The 15633-nt window shown below is 45.5% G+C and overlaps 1 pseudogene; it reads right to left on the bottom strand.

Moving 5' to 3' along the window:
- Positions 1-422: 422 nt before the first annotated feature.
- LOC147663079 (uncharacterized) lies at positions 423-1929 on the bottom strand (annotated as a pseudogene).
- Positions 1930-15633: the final 13704 nt, after the last annotated feature.

The following is a 15633-nucleotide window of genomic DNA, read 5'->3' as shown; positions in this document are numbered from 1 at the left end:
AAATAAGGTTGAATTGATTTCTTGTAGTTCTTACGCTTTTTATATTATTTAAAAAAGGCCTTTGATGATTTTACCAACTCTTTTACAACGCTTGATATTAAAATACTGGTCTAGTCAGAACGGCACACCTACTTCTCTAAGACCTTGGACGGGCTACTCACTAGCCTTAATACATCATATTTCCTGTAGACCTTAATCTTTGTTTACCTTTGGTTGGGGGTGCCAGTAGTAAGCACACCAGACTACTTCTTGCCTTTAACTATCTTTATTCAAATTCAACACAACAAAAGACATTGGTTCTTAATACCAAGCAAAGTGTGAAATTGTGTTCCAAATTCTTTTTTAATTATGGCAAAAAGTGTCGAGCTTTCCTCCCTCCGTCCACTTGCTGTCCCGAGGGGAAATAGGCCAGTGTGCCTGCCTTAAATGTCCTCTTCCTGTTGATCATTTACTTCAGGCAAACCAAAAAACTTAAAACTTAAATGTCACTAGCCTCAGCTCCTGTATTGATGGATTTCCTATTAGGTATCCATCTACAGCCCACAAATCATCAAGTACGTACATTTCACTCATTATCACCCGATCTCCAAATGCCAGCTTAACATCGAACTTTCCTCTGCATGATAACAATGGGCCCATAAGAGAATATATCTTCATTCTAGTGGCTCTCAGGGGCGGCAGAGGGGAAAGACTGCTGTATGTGACCGAATCCACAACGTTTATCGTAGAACCTGTGCTGATTAGACATTCAATCGGCTTGTTTGCTACATTTACTATAAGCCTAAGGCCACCCTTTTTTCCGGGAATTTGAAAGCCACCAACCCATCCCTCAGCGGGTGACGAAGAGCGTGATGGCCTAGGCTTCTGTTTTTGCACGTGGTTGTCTATGGATTTTTGGTCTTGTGTATGTTTGCCAGAAATCTCGTCCCGTTTGCTTGGCTTGCTCCCTGCTTTGCCAGAGCAGGTGCCAGGTGCTGTTTTACCCCTACACACAGACTGGTAGTGGTTCTCCTTCCCACAATAACCACAAGTGTGACCCATGGCAGGGCACTGACCATCATGTGGCCACTGGCCCCCACACCTGTCACATTGTGCAACAGGTTTCTTTGTTTTCGATCTACTCAAGTGTGGCGCTCCCTGCACTTCATTTCCTTGGTCATTGTGTGCGTGCTCTTTGGTGCTTATTTTTATTGCATCTGACTGCACACGAATGCTTTCACTCTGCTGAATGTCAGCTATCTTAGTAGTCTTCCCCAACAGCTGATTTCGGAGTGTGGGAGATGCACACCCCACGATTACCTGTGATTGGATTGCTTCTTCTGTGGAATATTTATCAAAGTCACAATCTAATGCCAAAATTTTCAAACGCAGTACAAAGGCCTCCATGGATTCATCTGGGCCTTGCTTTGCAGAATGGAACTGGTAACGCAGGTGCTGAAGGTCCTTTCTTGGTTCAAAGCACGCACTGAGGGCTTTCTTCAGTTTTGTGACATCTTCTCTCTCCTCCTGTGTGAACGTGTCTATGATATTATCCACCTCAGGACCAACCCAGTGTAGCAGTAAGTTCAATTGCATTTTTTTAGATGCACCTGTGATGGCCACGTGATTGTCAAATTTTCTAATCCATTTTCGCCATCTGGGGCCCAGGTTCCAGGTCTCGGACATGTCAAACGGTGGGAGAGCATTTAGATTCATCTCTTTGCCAATCTACAATAGCAACTAATCCACCAAATTGTTGTACTCAAGTGAGGTGGGGCAAGATGACCGCCAAATATCCCTTCCTGCGGGGTCAAAGGGTGATGCTGATTCTTGTGAATCACTCTTCTGAAATGGCAGGAGCTCTTTACGTTCACTGCTAATCAGAATCGAAAATAGACTCCAACTTTCCCTGTGAAGATCTGTAAAAAGTTGTGTACTCTCTCTGTTAAAATAAAACGTCGTTCCGTTCCTTTGCGAAGCTCTTTTAGGCGTGTAATGATTCCTGGAGTTTTTACGACGTTGGGGCTCTGGAACTATAGGAGATAAATTAGACGCCGTGTGAGGGCGGCTGAGCCTGGACCTCGCCTGTCCTTCTAAGATGGCCGCCTTCGCTGCACGCGCTCGCACGTCCGTTGTGACGCGCACTGGCGCCCCCGCCTGCAAGGAACGAGAGTCGTCGCGCTCTGAGTGTGAGTGTGTCTGGCCGGTGTGGCTAAGGAGGGCGGGAACTCAACAGCCCACCTGTACCTGAAGGCCCTCGTCTCCGGTATGGCGGCGTTCACCAGCTCCCTCACGGTGCCGTCGGGGTCGTGGCAGCTCGTGCGGGCCTCGTTGAGGTGAGGCCTTCTCCTCACCGAGGCTCCGGCTCCCTCCTGTCGGCCTCGGGCCTCTTTCCGCCTCACTGACAGGCTGTGGCAGTCCCGGGGGAGCTGCCGCTGTTCTGCGCTCGAGGAGACGGTTTGTTGACGGCCCCGGGGCTGGGCGGGGTCCGTCGGGATGTCCGATGCGTCCTCAGAGGGGCACAGGACCCGGTGCGTCGCAGCAGCCAGCGGAGAAGATCTCGTCACACCGACCGACCGTTACTTTCAGACCTTTTCACCGCCCCCTTCTCGCGTCAACGGCTCAAGGACACCTGGTCACAGCCCGGCCCACTCTTGCTTTTCCTAAACTTCCCGCCCTGAACCGCTGTCCCCCCTCCCGCTCCTCCCCCGCGTTTCCATTGGAGATCTCGAGCTCGCCTGCCCCGCTCTGTACTTCCCCAACCACGTCCCTCCGCCCCCGCTGCTGCCCTCTTCCTTCAGTCTGTTCACCCTGCCTGCATGGAGTCGCATGTATGCCAACAATTTACAAGAGGAAAGCAGAAGATTAAAAACAGGCATTGGCAATGCAATAGGGCCCGCATTTGCGAGATTTTGAGCTATTGCCATTGTAAATGACAATGCCTTTAATTTATGCGTTTAAAAACACATTCAACAATAAAAGGCATTGTCATTTACAATACCAAAAGGTGAAAGTTGAAAAAATTCGAGATCTATTGCATTGCAAACGCTTGTTTGCCAGTGGCATACTTTGGATGGCACCCTCCTTTTCCAAGCAGCAGCATGTGAACAAACCCTTGCTGTTCCAGAATTCCACATTTTCAGAATGCTGTTAACTAATCTATGTAGAAAAACGTGAATTCTCCGAGGTTAGGAGGCACACCAGACCTTCACCTTCATGGGCCCTAGTAAGTCACACCTCACTTAGGGCAGAAGGATGGCTGCGCATGCGTGATCTGGGCAGCATACTGTATTTCCGTAGCTTAGCTCTTCATTTAAAAAAATCTAGTGCATTCTAGGAGTTGCAGTCTTCGTACGCTTCAAATAAGTCAATTGCACCAGAACTCATGAAAATATGGTTTGTAAAAAGGATGCCCAGTTTTGGGAGGTGTTGTTGTCCTCTCGTGGAGACATTTGCTCACACTGAGAACTATTTGGTACATCAATAGAGCGGTAACAGATGATGGGATAAAAAGGCGATGTCAAGCTTCCGTAGTATTCTTAAGCCAGGCGGGTGTGCATTGTGCCCCATACTCTACCAACAAGTCTTTGTTCCCCTCACTTTATTCCCCCGTGCATCCCATTATTTAGTAGCTAGGGTTGCACAAGACTTAAAAACACACTCACGACTCCTGGCCCATTCACAGAGGTTGGTGCTTCAGCACCTAGAAAACCCTCGTTCCATAGCGAGCGCTACATTAAACCCATACTCTGTTTGGTACAGTATTCTCAGACGTTGAAGAGGGGTTATTCCTGTGATTGTGGGGAACCACTTGTGTGATTGCAGAACTGAGTAGCCATCTTACCAGCCCCTCTCCCTCCCCCACCCCAACACGCACAGAGGTCTTCAACCCCAACCAGCCCTAAAAGGAACTCTTTTGCTGCCTGAGAGATCTAACAGCATTCACAAATAAAAGATCTACACACTTTTCCACTAACTGTTAGAGTGTCAATGTGTTTTGAGGGGGCAGAGGCGCTATACAAATGACGTTCACAACAAGATGGCTTGAAGGCACCACCTAGTAGTGCATGCTCCCACTACTTCTCTTCGAAGCTTGTCTGGAATTTTACGGAAAGTGTTACTTGAGCTGGATATTGGTCAATAAACACCAATGTGTAGTTCGCTCACTTATGGGAAGGAACCCCCTTCTTATCTGGCAGTGGAATTAAAGTTAACTAGACAAATCACTAAACACATTTTAATGAAGTGCCAAAATTGCAACCAGGGCAAAGGAAAGTTGTAATGCAAGTAGTTCACGAAAGCAGGCGAGTGGCCCAGGCGCACTGTCAGGCATGGAGGGTGCACTGCTCTGCTGTTTACAGGCATGGGAAGCCCAGATGCTGCGGAGCGCTCAAGCCAGAGTAACCCCAGGCTGTGCAACAGGCATGACTAGTGTACATGTAACACTGTTACACAGGAGAGCTGGGCAGTAGACCTGATCTAAGGTGCATGTGGGTAGCTATGGACAGATTTGTTGCTGAGAATCACTAGCAGCAGTACTGAGATGGACCAGAGTAGCGCGTTAGCAAATCTGCTGCTGTGAAGCAGGCATGTCTGTAAGCAAGTCCGGTGCTGTGCAAGCAAGCATCAACGTGTGCTGTAAAGGAGGCATGTGTATAAGCAAGTCCGAGGCTATGTAAGCAAGCATCGGTGTCTTCCGTTCTAGTGCTCTGACGCAGGCATGTTGGAGTGCAGCTTCAGCTCTGTGAAGCATCAGGGGTATGCGTGCATAGGAAGAAGGACCTGGTGCTTGGAAGCTGTGTGATATGATGCAGGCTTGCTAAGGATGCTGGAGTTATCACAAACAAAGCAGGCTTAGACTGAAGCTCTGGGGCCCTGAAACAGGCATGCTGTGTGGCAGCTCCATCACTATGGAGTGGTTATGCTGGTGGAGTAACTCTGTGACAGTGACGCAAGAGTTACCTAAGCAACAGTTCTGGTTCCCTGAAGCAGGCATGGCCGCTGTGCTTCTCTGAAGCTATGAAACAGGCATGCCCACTGTGCTTCTCTGGTGCTATGAAGCAGGCATGCCAGAGGAGTTTCACTGGTATTGCGCTGCAAAGGGTACCAGGGAAGTAGCCCTGATGTGGGGAAATAGACACGTGTTGGCAAGTGCTCTTGGACCAGGCAGACCCCACGAGCAGACCCTGCAAGGCAACCTGGTGCTGGTGGAGCAGGAATGCACACGGGCGGGGAGGACAAGCCTGGCTCTGAAATGCAGTTATGCATGTGAGAAAATGTGGTGCTAGAGAACAGGCATTAGGAGGATAGGACTGGTGTGCAGCAGGCATGCCTCACAAGTAGCACTGATGCTACAAAATCGTCTTACCCAGGGAGCTCTTATAGTGGTGTGAAGGCATCGCTACGGAGCTATGAAGCAGGTACCGCCAATGAGAAGTTCCTGAAATGTGAAGCAGGCATGCTTCTCATTGGAGTAGTTCTGGGGGCTGACGCAATTAAATGCGAGACCTATGACGTGGCCGTCATTGTCTTGGCTGCTTGAAAAACAAATGTGCACATAGTGTTCTGAGTGTAAGCAAAGTTCTTCGTGGCGCCAGAGAGAAACAGGATGTGTAAAAAAAATGGCGCATGGCGTGCAGATTGTAAACAAAGCATGTCATGCTTGCAGGAAGAGAAACTCACTGAAGAAAATAAATAGTGCTTATAAGAAGACTGTTAGATTTGGAGGTCTCTAGCTGGCACAGGTAGGTACTTGTGACAAATAGGGACCCTCTCCTCTAGTCAGGACAAGGGGATTACACTCCTAAAATAACCCCTGCTCACCCTCTAGGCTGCGTGATGCGAGCAGTCAAGGCCTATTTCAGAGGCGATGTAAGTTAAGCAGTTGTGACCACATACAGTAACCCAGTGGCAACACTACAAATGGACACCACACAGGTTTTATATAAAAAATAAGTAGACTTTTAGACTTTCTCTTTTAGAAAGGAGCTGAAGACCTGGCTTTTTTCCATATGACTCCTAGTGACCTCTGCGAGTAGCTGTGTTGTGTTTTCTCTGCCTCAGTTCTCTTTGCCAAAGCGCCGGGACACCCCTTGGGGTAGCCGTGCGCTATAAAAGAGACGTTACATAACATAACATAACATAACATAACTTTATATAGAGTTACCACAAGACCATAAACGACAAAAATACACACTATGATTACTTTAAGATGGTAGATTTAAGCTTAGTTCAGTTCAGTTCTTAGCTGCAACACTCTGCGCCAATGTACCTTAAGTTGCGTTGCGCTTCCACGACAAGCAATGTTGCAGCGATGGGATATATGGCAAAGTCAGTTGCAAAGAAATAAAGACGCAAAGATCTTCCATTTGCGGCATGCTTCTCGGGGATGCGAGAAGCTCTCAAGTTTCAAGTTTATTTATTTATGATTTCGGAACTCAAATGAGATCCACATAAAAGATTGACAAATTAGATACAATTACATACAATCATAGATAAAATACAGAATAAAATTAATATTTCCAACCTTTTAATATATAGCTAAGAAACTTTTGAAAAAGTAAATTTTTTTATAACAAAACATTTCATTGGGGGGGGTTGTAAATGGCATCTAAGAAGGAAGTGGCAGACAAAATGCTTAGTTGGAGACAAATAGGTCTCAACCACTTGCGCCTGAGCGCAAGCAGGGCCGGGCACACAAAGAGAACATGGTTAATATCCTGAGTTGAATTGTTAAAACGATCACATAAAGCTGAAGAGCCGTACCATCTGGACACAAGAAAATTCAAGGGAAGTAGGTCCTGCCTCAATAAAAACAAGAATCGCCGTACTCCATGAGGGAGGTTCCAGGTGACGTATGGTTGGGCTTTTCTCATTAGGCAGGTATCAATGGCCAGAGAAGCGCCTTTCTTCAAGGTACGTGCTTCCCTATTCAACCTAAAGCTTATTTCCCAAGAGGCCAACTTCAAGATGGACTTCAGCTGATATGCAGATAAGGAAAATAGAACCGATTCATCAAGTTGCAAAAGATCAACCGCGGTTCTAAAGTTTTTTACAATTAGCGAGTGTTCTTTGAAATTTCCTAACAACTCAGTTTTTATAAGATATGTTAAGGTACCTCGAACTCCCCTTGCAAGATTAAAAACCCAGCGCACTATCCCCGCTAAGCCCTGAACCCAGCTACTACGTAGGCCGAATTCCAGTCTAAAGGCGGCTGTAGAGCTCGCTGTATTAACAGTGATTAGACTGCGCAGAATTTTGCCTTCCGTAGTGTTTAAAAAACCCCAGGTTTTTATATCAAGTATTTCCGTGCCATAAAGTAGTGATGCTGGAATTTTAGCACGATATACCTCTAAAAAAAATAGCAAAGTGCCTTCTGCCAGTAGCCTTATAGAGTGAGAGTAGACTTTTGCCTTGGACAATTGCTTTCCGGGTGTTGTTAGCTATGTGGGCCTTTTCACTTAAATTACCAGTAACAACTTTTCCGAGGAAGACATAAGATTGTACCACTTCCAATCTTTGTCCACCCACGGACCAAGGGAAATTCGCATATTTTAACTTTTTCCTGCCCGTCATGCACATTACTTTGCTTTTTGAAACATTTATCTTCAGGTGGTGAACCTCCGCGTATTTATAAAGAGCGTGCAGACGATTATTTAGACCTTTTGGTGTTAAATCCAGGATTAATATATCGTCTGCATACAATAAACAAACAACTGGGATACCCCCCAAGATCGGAGCAATTCCTTCACTTCCAGACAAAACATGAGGAAGATCAGCTATGTAGAGGGAAAACAATAACGGGGGCAATAGACAGCCTTGTTTTAACCCATTAGCTGTAGTAATTACTTGAGAAAGTCCTCTTTCCCCACCTAACAATACTCTGCACCAGGTATCTGAGTGCAAAGCTCGTATTAGCTCCAGGAGAGTGGACGGCATGCCTAGGTCTAATAACTTCCTCCACAGCAAAGATCGATCTACTTTATCAAATGCTGTGGAGAAATCTATAAAGGCACCATAAACTCTCACTCCACGAACCTTGACATATTTCTCTGTTATAACCTGCAATGCCGTCAAGTTGTCTAACGTACCATGCCTTTGCCTAAACCCAGTCTGCTCAAAGGGCAATATTTCATCCTTGGACACCCACTCGTTAATAGATTTAAGAAGGCATTTTGTAAAAACTTTGCCTATGGCATCCAAAAGGGCAATTTGGTGATCATTTTGTGGCACGTTACGGACTCCCTTCTTGTAAAGGGGGACTAATATGCTCCCCCTCCAAGAGGGGAGAACAGTTTTAGAAGAGAAACAGAAGTTAAAAACTGAGAAGAGAATTTTACTCCACATCTTACTATGTTGTTTTATGACTGAGATAGGAAGCTCATCCGGACCCATTGCGCCAGAAGAGCGCAAGCCCTTGATGGCTAGTTCAATGTCCTTCTCGGGCGGTGGACCGTAAGGGGAGTTATCCACATGTGTTCTACCGTTTTCAAGGACCAAACCATTACTGGCATATAAGTTCTCAATGTACCCAACCTAAGTTTGCTCTTCAATGGGAATCGGTAGAGGTCCACAACCCTCCCCAATTATTGACCAAAATATCCTAGCTTGACCCTTATGTGCTGCTTCCCGTAATTTAATCCATAAGGTATCTTCATTCACTCTTTTCAATTTAGCCTTCATCCTACTCCTCCTTCTTCTTAATAGGACTATTCTATGATATCTTTCGGGAGTATAAAAGAGGTATTGCTCCCATACCAATTTATTTATTTCAACATTAAGATGCCGAAGACAACTGGGAGTTACCTTAGGATTTCTTATAGGGGAAGGTTTTTTTGCGATAGAAGTTACTACATTAAAAAAATCAGCAAAACATATTAGTTCACGTCCATCCCAATGAGCCAAATTCTCCACGGCAGCCTCTAAGATACTCGCCAAGCCCCTAATAGCCTTAAAATTCCAGTAACATCTCCCAGAATTGGCTCCAAAACTTGCCAGTTCGTTATTTATGAACCACAAGTCCGTCACGGGTGGGTTTAAGTTTACGGTAATGGCAAGTACCTTATGGACGCTAAGTTCTGTGTGGGATACCGACAATTCTTTCAAGAGAAAGAAAGAAGTACTACCCACTACCACGTAATCAAGAATAGATTCACTATTGTTAGATTTATGTGTAAAATTTGCCGGAATATCAGAGGGAAGCCTTCCATTTATTATAATGCTATCTACCTTTAATAATTCCTCCAGTAATAATTTCCCTCTCTTATTGGTCTTAATATTACAAGGGAATAAAGCTTGCGGTATCTGTAATGATTCCTCCTTAAGCTTATTCCTAAACAGCTCTAGACTACAATTAGAGATTTTACAATTGAAGTCCCCTAATAAAATTATATGTGGGGGAATTCAGAGTCTAGGAGATTCTGTATGTAGGAAAAAACCTTCTTTAAACCTGCATTAAAACATGCGTCTGGAGGAATGTAAGCATTTATCAATACAAGTGATTTTCGTGGATCATCGTTAAGATTTGACAGTGTTATTGCCTGAAACAAGTTGTTAGAGTCTAAATAATGGGCAAAGTTCCATCTTATCGTATTGGAGAGTAAGCAAGCCACTCCACCCTTGGCATGGCCTCTCCTAGAAGGAATGGCACTGCCATCCAACACATAATAGTCCTTTCCCGCAAATAATTTCTCATCAACCCAAATCTCCTGGAGACAGATCACATCAGCTTCTAGTGTGTGCAGGAATAGTAATTTTTTCAGGACTGTTTTTTATTCCAGCCGTATTCCATGAAATTATTTTTAAGTCAGTGTTAAAGATAGGAATACGGTTTGGGAATAGGGGTGGATTTACTTGACAGAACACCAGGCAACCAATTCCATTTGAGACTTTCTTCTACCGAATTTGGTTGACAGGGAAGGGGATTTTTGTAGATCACATGCCGTTCATTTTTCGAAATACACATTTTTAATTCATCAATTTTTGAGGACCTATCTGTATTGCCTAAAGTTACAACAGGGAGTAGAGGCAAATTTGCAAGTCTTTCGTTACGAGGTTCCACAAAAAAAGGAATGACATCAATCCCCCTGCTTTGTAATCCTTCAGACCATTGTAAGATATGATTTACTACAAGTTTAGAGTAAAATCTAACCCTTGCTATCTTCCCAACCTCAGGTTTCAAGATGGAAACTACATCTATATTGTTAGTTTGAATCAGTTTCAGACTTTCAATCTCCCGAAAGCAATTGAGGAGTACAGATCTATTTAAGGTAAGATCCATATCGAACAGTGGAATAAAATCTAGAAGGACAGTATCTACACTTTTCTTTTCAGAAGCAGCATTTGACCATTTAGAAACCCTTTCAATTTCAATCATGTCAGAGAAAGGTTTAGCTAAGGGATTAAGAGCTGGTAATAAGGTATTAGAGGGATTTATCTGTTCAACAGATAGAAAGCTGTTGGAGGGCCCCATTGATTCAATAGTCATAATTACTTGGTTAGATTTTGTTTGCCCAATTAGATCTTGAGATAGATTAAGCAAAGAATCTTGGGGGAGGTTTTTTCCAGTGGAAGTATCTATATTGTCATCAAAGTTAATTTTCCTCTGTCTTTTTTTTGCAAATCTACGAATTGGTTTCCTCTTTTCCCCTCTATACTTTTTTTGTATTCCTATTACTGCCTTTTTTCCTTCATTTGAGGAGTCCGAGACATCCTCTTTCTCTTCGTTTATATGTTGTTTAAATATAGGAAATAGTTCCTTATCTAGCCTTTTTTCGGGGTCAGTCAGGATTTCTATTTATTGGTCAGGTTTGGAGATGCAATTAGCTGCAGCTGCTTTTAATATACCTACCGGGGTATTCCCCGGAGTAGCAACTACTTTCTTTCCATCGATATGTTGAGAATTCTTATCTTGTTCAATTTGGACTAAATCTAAGGCTTGAAAGACGCTTTCAGACTCATTTTCAAACTTCTTATCTTTACTTGCTTTCGCAACTAGAGGGGATGGCTCATGAAGTAAACTAGATTCGATCCCCTGTTTACTATTTAATAATACCCTAAGTATTTGAGTTACCGTTTCTAACACACAATCCAAGCCACCAACACATTTTTCTAATAATAGTAAGATAGAAGATAGTAGGTGTTCTAGGGAGATTAGAGAGTCGTAGATTGGATTATCAAGCCTAGTGGGGGGATTGGGATGAGTATCAGTAATGTTAAAAGCAGGGCTCGATAAAAAAATGTACCTGTGATATGGAGAATTGTGATTTATTAGAGGGAGTACTACTATATAGTTGAAGCCCTGGGGTCGCTAATACATTTTGAGTGTTTGTTTGATCTAAAACTATGTTGTGTTCATAGTCAGGTTGTCTCTTATGAAGCTCTATATCTATATCAGGTAGGGTAAAATCATTACCAGAAGTAACCAGAGGAAGAGACAAGCCGGCAGAGACATTTAAGCCTTCCTCTAGGGAAAAAGGGGAATTATGCACTGGCACCTTGATTGATTTGGTAATAACACAATGAGGAGGCACAATGTTATTTAGGCTTAAAACCCCAGAAGCATGCTTTAATTGCCTCTGTAGGTTAGGGGGATCTGGGGGACCACCCACCTCAGTATTAGAAACAGATTTTTCTGAATGTACCAGAGCAATAGCGTCATCCTGATTGCTATATCCTTTTATTGTAGATTTACCTTCCTCTTTACCTTTACCATTAATTTCTTCTGGCTTTAAACCCCCAATCTGAGCCTTGTCCTTTCCCCTTTCCCATAAACTATATAATTGGCATTTTCCCTTTAGCTGTAAAACGGAAGTATCTTTATTTCGTAGGGGATTTGATTTTGTCTTAGAGCAGGTCCTACCCACTAATACACGCCCAGATCTTAGTTTTTTTGCAGTCATTTTAGAATGTATAGAGTCTGTAGTGCAAAAAATGCACTAAAGAGAGTGGCCCCAGCCCAGCCTACTCCGGCCTCGGAGGGCCTAGCCCCGGGCTGAGTCCCGCGTGCGGCCCGCGATGCGCTGTAGAAGCAACAGTTATATACAGGCGGGAGGCGGGGCACGCCCGGGAAGAGGCACCAGCTGTAGCTGATCAAGAGAATGCTGGTCCTCGCAGTCCCGGGCTTCCGCTGTGGGTCCTAGTTGTCAGGGTCCATCACGATTTGTCACCTCCTCAACAGGCATGGTAAGGGAAACAGCAGAGTGGTCTATCGGCTCCGATTAATCCAGCAGAGTCAACAAACGGCAAAGTACTGCTGCGAGCGGCACCCGCAGGAGCCGGGGCTGCGAGCAGTGATGAAAGCGGTGGAGGGAGGTGGGGCACGCCCGGGAAGAGGCACCAGCTGTAACTGATCAAGGGAATGCTGGTCCTCGCAGTCCCGGGCTCCCGCTGTGGGTCCTAGTTGTCAGGGTCCACCACGATTTGTCACCTCCTCAACGGGCACGGTAAGGGAAACAGCAGAGTGGTCTATCGGCTCCAATTGATCCAGCAGAGTCAACAAACGGCGAAGTACTGCTGTGAGCGGCTCCCACGGAGCGGAGGCCGCAAGCAGTGATGAAAGCGGTGGAGAGAGGCGGGGCACACCCGGGAAGAGGCACCAGCTGTAGCTGATCAAGGGAATGCTGGACCTCGCAGTCCCGGGCTCCCGCTGTGGGTCCTAGTTGTCAGGGTCCACCACGATTTATCACCTCCTCAACGGGCACAGTAAGGGAAACAGCAGAGTGGTCTATTGGCTCCAATTAATCCAGGAGAGTCAACAAACGGCAAAGTACTGCTGGGGCTAAAGTGGCAGGCTGGGGCTAAATAGGGGATAACTGGTCCTCCCTTCCTTCTTCCCCAGCGACCCTGTCACTGTCACTGTCACAGAGAGGCAGAGAATTACCTCTCAAACGTCAAGCGTCAAGCGAGCCAGGAGCAATGGGGCAAAGGAGCAATGTAGGCGACGCTGGAGCGGGGAGCAATGGGCGGCAACCAATCGTTCAACAGCAATAGCGGCTGGGTTGCACAGCCACCTGCTCACTTACTCGCCTGCACCTGCAAACTCCAGACTCCGCGCACCTCGGGCACGCCAGCCGCTCCTCTCCTTCCTCCCCTCGAGCAGGCTGGTCAGTTCGTGGAGCGAGTCCCGGGTCGCACCTGCACTTCTGCTGTGTGGCCGCCTCTCGACTTCACGGCCTCCCGGCCTCTCGTCCACACGGGTTGAGGCAGAGGGACGAGCCGAGGGCAGGGTGGGGCAGGGCTGGGCTCCCCCGATGTGAGGTCCCTCTCGCTTCGCGCTTCACGCCCCTCTCCTCCGCCGCCTCGGCTTCTGCTTCTGCTCTGCTGCTTCGAACAGACGCGCACACGCGAGAAGCTCTCGGTTCGATGCGTGGACTACAGCGGCGACATCAAAGATGCGATGGCAGCAGCTCCAGCGGCAGCGCTCTTCTCCCACAATGCGTGAAGCTTCCGCTTGATGCGACAACTACAGCAGCAACATCCAAGATGCGACGGCAGCAGCTCCAGCGGCGCGCTTCTCGGGGATGCGAGGTGCTCTTGGTCGATGCGGTGCAATGCGACAGTTCCAGCGGCGACACCCTCCTTCGGAGTTGCGACGGCAGGCACAACGGCGTCACGCTTCTTTTCATTGAGTCGCGCTTCCAGCTCCTTGCGACACAGTTCCTCAGAAGGCCAAAAACAGCAGCAGGCACTTCCACAAGAACTCCGGGGAGCTGGGGGGTGAAGTCTGTTGTCCCTGACACTTCAGGAGGAGGCAAGCTCTTTTCCAAGCCCTTGGAGATCCTTCACAAGTTGAAAGCAAAGTACACAAAGTTCCTATCTCCTTCCTTTGGCAGTAAGGCAACCACTGCAGGCCAATCCCCCAAGCAGCACTTCAGCTTGGGAATAGTCTCTCCTCAGTTTCTTCAGGTTCCTCTCCTCAGTAAAGGTTTCTTCTTGTAGTCCATAGTGATCTAATTTCATGGGATCAGGGTCCCAATATTTATACCCCAAAATCCTTTGTTCTCTGAGGGGAGAGGGGCCTTTGCCCAGTCCAAACCAGTTCTGAAGTACTCTGTTTACCAGACTTCTCCTTTCCTTACACAGTGCAGGGCAGGCACATCAGACGCCCCACAGGAGGTGGAGCCAGCATTGTGGAAGGCAAGTACAGTCCTGGAGCACTTTGTTTACAGGACTGCTTCTCTTCTTTCAGTGTGCAGGGCAGAGACATCAGCCGCTCCCACGGGGTGGAGCCAGCATTGTGGAAGGCAGGCATAGCTCTATTCAAGGTTCAGGTGAGGTTCAGGTGCAACTCCTCCCTACCATCTAGATGCAGATCTCTCTATCCACCACTGGGTGACTCAGCCTGTCTCCTGGAATTCCCCAGCCCTGTCACTCACAAAACCAGACACAGGAATACACAAACTAGCAGAGGCAGGTTTGAATGGTTAGACAAGCAAATAACTACTCTCTAAAAGTGGTATTTGCAAACAGAATATTAAAATAAACTTTACTAAAAGATGTATTTTATTATTCTGAGTTCAGGCATACTAAACTAAAATTTCTACCATGTTCTCTGAGACAGTTAGGATTATAAAATGTAATAACACTAACAGCCCATTCTGGCCTATAGAGAACAGGTAGCCTTGCAATAGTGAAAAACGAAAATGGCTGTAATTCACTATTAGGACATACCACACACATCAGGGCTTGTCCTACCTTATACTTACAATGCACTCTGCCCTAGGGCCTACCATAGGGGTGACTGATATGAAGAAAAGGGAAGGTTTAGGGACTGGGAAGTGGGTGCACTTGCCCAGTCAGCATGACAGTACCAGACTGCCTGCAGACTCTGCAATGGCAGACCTTAGACACATTTTACAAGGCTGCTTCTGTGGGTGGCACAACCAGTGCTGCAGGCCCACCAGCAGCATTTGGATTACACGCCCTGGGCACACTTATTCTATCTTTTGAAGTCTTTTTTCAGCAAGGAAGTTTTTTTTGTCTTTTGCTTTTTCTTCTTGAGAAGGGGGCAGTTTACAGAGGGCACTTCTATACCACCTATTCCAGTGTGTGGCAACATCATGACTCCCGAAAAGTCACCCACACATTGAACAGCGCCATACTGCTGAGCATACAGGTAAGCATGTATACCTGAACGAGAAGTTATTATTTTATTTGTTAATTTTTTATTGAAGTTTATTTTTTAGGGGGGCCAGTAAAATATTTAAAGAAGATTCAATTAAATGTATGTTTTTTCATGCATTTGTGGGTTGACTCTGGGGATTAGGATCAGGTTTGTTTTTAAGTAGATATGCTTAAGTATTTTAAAAAAAAATTCATTCATTAAAATATAATTAGTTAAACTGAGACACTGAATTAATTACTTTTTGGTATGTAAATGTCTATTTCTTTATTAAAGTGTTACATTTATTTTTTATTTAGTGATTAGTATAATGCTTTTAGTGTAATGTTTGTGTATATTGTATGGATAATCCTTTTTTATATTTTGGGTTTTCTGATGGGTTGGTGGCTGGGTTTGTAGGGAAATATGTTTGTGGTATTTTAATTAATTATGGTTTAAAATAATTTGTTTTATTTTGTTAATGTAGTTATTAATTGTGCAATTCAAATACTTTTGGAATGGTTTTTGGGAATATTCGTTGTTTTTGTAAAATT

The sequence above is a fragment of the Lissotriton vulgaris genome, unplaced genomic scaffold (assembly GCF_964263255.1).
Source record: "Lissotriton vulgaris unplaced genomic scaffold, aLisVul1.2 SCAFFOLD_1120, whole genome shotgun sequence".
In the NCBI taxonomy this organism is placed as follows: domain Eukaryota; kingdom Metazoa; phylum Chordata; class Amphibia; order Caudata; family Salamandridae; genus Lissotriton; species Lissotriton vulgaris.
The sequence above is the reverse complement of the archived record's forward strand: the minus strand, read 5'-3'. Positions and strand labels throughout refer to the sequence as shown.